The sequence below is a fragment of the Rhynchophorus ferrugineus genome, unplaced genomic scaffold, assembly GCF_030347505.1.
Source record: "Rhynchophorus ferrugineus isolate W39M unplaced genomic scaffold, kcgeb_rfMv2 rfM9, whole genome shotgun sequence".
In the NCBI taxonomy this organism is placed as follows: domain Eukaryota; kingdom Metazoa; phylum Arthropoda; class Insecta; order Coleoptera; family Curculionidae; genus Rhynchophorus; species Rhynchophorus ferrugineus.
Genome location: NW_027472588.1, coordinates 11,719,386 through 11,724,052, shown reverse-complemented (window position 1 = coordinate 11,724,052; position 4,667 = coordinate 11,719,386). Strand labels below are relative to the sequence as shown.

At 29.3% G+C, this 4,667-nt stretch overlaps 1 non-coding gene across 1 annotated transcript; it reads left to right on the top strand.

Moving 5' to 3' along the window:
- The first annotated feature begins 3,296 nt into the window (after positions 1-3,296).
- TRNAP-CGG (transfer RNA proline (anticodon CGG)) lies at positions 3,297-3,368 on the top strand. Its single transcript has one exon. It is a non-coding gene; the product is annotated as a tRNA-Pro (tRNA).
- The last annotated feature ends 1,299 nt before the right edge of the window (positions 3,369-4,667 follow it).

The window sequence follows — 4,667 nt, the reverse complement described above, 5'->3', positions numbered from 1 at the left end:
AGATCATGGAGTCTCAATGTTATTTTTATCAAGTATATTACAAGAAAATATATGTTCATTCTTTGAAATGTAAACATTTAAATATTAGTGTTTTATATTATTATTACTTTTGTAAAATAATTAAAAAGGAATGAATGGAAGTATTCATGGAAGTTGTTTTCCATAAAACAAAAATAACATATAATATTCTCATGTTATATAAAAAGCAGAGCAGATTAGACTCAATGTCAAGCTACTACTGGTTAAAGTATTGGTTAAACTGAAGATATTCGACTCGACCTAAAATCAAAGAGATTGGTTTATTAGTCAAACATAAGCCAATTTGAACCGTGTGCAAATATGAGGTTGCATTAAGACATCAAATCAACTAATAATCCCGTGCCCAAAACAAAGTTCTACGGTCAATTACCAAAGCTTATCTCTACGTAACCGGCGAAGAGCTGCACGATGACCTCGAAATCAAATGAATATGTTATACAAAGTGATGCATGATCCAAGATCGCTTGAAAATTTGAAATAAGGTTGATACATATACATGTATATATATAGTATACATGTATCTATATACATGTATATATATACATGTATATATAGTGTTTGGTACTTTTGTGGATTATACAGATGTTTCTATTGCAACTAACGCGTAGTGTTCATGTGTATGCTGTAATGTATTTCAACTCATTGTACCTACATGTTCTGCATATAAACTAATATAATTTCTTGGACAAGTCAGAAATAAACAAGGTATAACCACTAATATATAGAAATTGTCGAAATCGAACAAGAATACCTATTAAGCAGGGCTCCATTTTATTTGCTATCTCTTTAAAAAATGGATATATATATATATATATATATATATATATATATATATATATATATATATATATATATATATATATATATATATACAACTAATATTAAACAGGCTGCTGATTTACCAATTTCTTCCGAATCAATCGAATCCAGATACCTCTGTGGCTCAATTGTGAAGAATTTTCCATATTTATATAACAGGTGGATTGAAAAGTTCCCGGCCTGGCACATAGATGGTACTATTAGAATTAAATCCATATGTTTTTTAGTTAGCCTTAACGGCGACAGCTGTCGGATCATTAGTTTGTAAATTATAGCATTTTGAGTGAAGCAACTTTGTTTATTGTGAAAAAAATTGATAAAAAGGGATTTCGCGTGTTGATAAAATATTGCTTTTTGAATGGAAAAAATACAGTTGAAACAAAAACTTGGCTTGATGCTGAGTTTCCGGACACTGCCAGGAAAATCAACCATCAAGGATTGGCGTGCTAAGTTTAGACGTGGTGAAATGAGCACCGAAGAACGTGAACGCAGTGGACGCCCAAAAGAGGCTGTTACCGACGAAAACATTTAAAAAGTCCACAAAATGATTTTGAATGACCGTAAATTGAAATCAAATTAAATAGCAGACACTCTAAAGATATCAACTGAACGTGTACATCATATCATTGGCGAATATTTGGGCATGAGAAGCTCTATGCAAAATGGGTACCGCGCGAGCTCACGTGTTTGAAGATGATCAAGCATAATAAACTCGAACTTTTTCGTCGATAGGTGACAATAGGTGAAACATGGCTCCATCATTTCACTCCTAAGTCCAATCGACAATCATCCGAGTGGACAGTTGCTTCTTCATCCACCGTATTCTCCAGACTTGGCCCCCAGCCACTATATGCTGTTCTCAGAGCTCAAAATTTTTGTCGAATGAAGAAGTGACGCCGAAACTGAGGCCTATTTTGAAGCAAAGAAATATCATACTACAAAAATGGTATCGAAAAGTGGGAGGGTCGGTACAATCAGTGTGTTCTGTAAATTTTTGTGGCATAAGCGGTTTCAGGTTTAATTAATAAAAGCATTTTCTAAAAAACACTTTAACTAAATATTGCAAGTAATAATTACGTAAATTAATTCATCAAGAATTAATATGTCCCACTTGGGACATGAGACGGAGTAGAAAGCAGTAGATTAACGAAACCGTAGAAGAAAAATGTCTGACTTACATAAAACACATAATATAAAACTTTTACTGGCAAGAAAAGAAATTACAGCTATTGTTTTAAAGATCAAGGAGTGGAATAAATAAGCAAAGAATATGCAATTTTATATAAAAAATTTAGTAAAAGAAATTATTCAATTAATGAATCTGGTTATTTATTGTTTTTTTTTAAATATATATTTTAGGTGAGAAATATGGACAAAAAATAAATATTATACGAATACATAAATGAAGTAATGAAAATATGTAGCAGTTGAAATGAAACTAACTACATAATTTACATAGATGGAACATATAGGATAAATAAAATTTTCAATTGTTGACAGTCATTTCATAAACATTTTGGAATATTAATAAATATTAAGGTGGTTCAAGATTAATGTAATGCGATAAGTAACTCTATGATTTTTTATTCCTTGAGTCTTTTACCAATTATTATTATTTAAATTTGTTTATAAATTGCACAAAATAAATTTCCTAAATGTGTTTGTTATTGTTTTAATATAAATGCTAAAGTCAAATATAAATTTCCAAAATTATTTTATGCACTATTTTATGTTTTAATATACACACATGTATTACTGAATTTATCATTCCATATTTGTGTATATAACATAAAAGTAAAAAGAGAAAAGTAAGAAAATAGATATATTCTTATAGTCTATTCAATTTTTTTAGTAATGTGTAATGTTTTGTTTCAAGATGTGCGCAAATTGGTTAATTTCCTTAAGTATATCGGCCTTTATATTAAAATCAAATATTTCCTTCTTAGTTTCATTTTTGGATTATATTTATCTATACAAAATTTTATTTATTTATTCATTTAATTACTTATTTGATCACCTACACTTGCATTTTATTTCGGTATCTATTAAGTAAGTCTTTTGATTGATTTTATTTATTTGATGTCGCTGAACACCGGGGCAATATAACCCCTTAATAAACTTTTTCTATTAAATTTTCTTAGTCGATATCTGGCTAATAAATTATAGCAAAAATGTTTTTTATTTTCAATGAAAAACATTCAATTATTAAAAATACAATTTGAAGGACCCTATCCAATTGAAAGTTTCCTCATAGCTTGCATTACCATTCTAATTCAATCAGGTTATTTATAATCTTGATTAAAAGTTCCTAAAACTTAAACGTGATTAATTTTTGTAAATTTCTCAAAGTGGTAAATATTCCCCTAACTATAACTTCTGTAAAAACAACTACTTCTATACACTTGTTACTATAGCATCTAACGACCTCAACCAATACCGGCCTGTTGGTCTAGGGGTATGATTCTCGCTTCGGGTGCGAGAGGTCCCGGGTTCAAATCCCGGACAGGCCCGTCACTTTTGAATCACTGAAAAGAGATTCAAGAGTCTTATTATATTTTCGGCAACAACATTTCAAGGTGTATTGTAAAGAAAAAAATAATACGACTTAGTACATAGTGATCTATGTAGTAAACAACTTCAGTCTACATATCATAAATTCAATATTTATATTTTTTTGGGAATTAAGTTAAATTTTCTATTCCCAATTTTATAAAATTCCGTATACAATCAAGCAATTAATAATCCAACAAATTTTAAATTGTTTCCGTTAATAATTTCAATATTAATATTTTAGATATTCTTATTTTTTTGCTTAATAATTAAAATACTCGTAAAGTAAATGACAGTATTCATGGAAGTCATCGTAAAATGTCGTTCCGTATAAGACAAAAAAACATTTAATATTCGTATAAAAATATTTTTCTCTTGGATTCCACAAACAAAAGAAAAAGTTGAAGACCTCCGAAACAAAAGTTTATTTTAGGAAACCAAAATTTGCTTTTTGTAGCATGTGGCTCTCGTGCATATCCAAGGAAAAAAAAAGAGATTTTTACAATTTAAATAAGTAACTTTGTATTGCAAATAAATCAAAACTTTTCGCATTTTACAAGTAGTGAAAAAACGAATCAAATAATGTTGATAGCCTTCATATAAAAGGTAGGTTGATTTCGGAATGAATTCAAATAGTATGTAATTTTTCATCAGATCTGAGTGGTTAAATTTTTAATTGTTGAGATTGAGAAGAAAAAGTTTAGCACGATCTAACAGTTCTACTAATACTCATATATTTTACACCTTAAGAAATTTATTAGTATATATTAAGCACGTGTCATTTGAACGTCAACGTTAAATATGCATTAATCAGAATATAATTCGAAAGAACTAAGTTAAAGCTTGCTTTGGTTCATTGTATGGTAAAGAGTTTTATCAATAAACTAAGTCACGCATAAGGATTGTTTAGTTAATTTACAGCGAATCCTAATGGAAGCAGTCATCAGGTGTTAATAATTCAAATAAAAGGGCTCCAAAAGATGTTTTCACTACGGAGCTATAGAAATGGTCCTTCAACATAGGTAAGAGAACAATAACATATAAATTTGTTTGTCCTTCGAGCCTGATAAGAATTAGAGAATTATCGGAAGATATTTAGTCCTTTTAGAATAGCGTTGTTGTTAAAGAAGCTCAACAGTTCTGTAGTTCTGAAGCTAAGCATGAAGAACGAAGGAATTAGGAAGCTTAGAATATCTTTGTTCCTTTGTTGAAAATTGATTTGCAAGAGTTAAAATGTTTTATGATTTTATTTTGGGTTC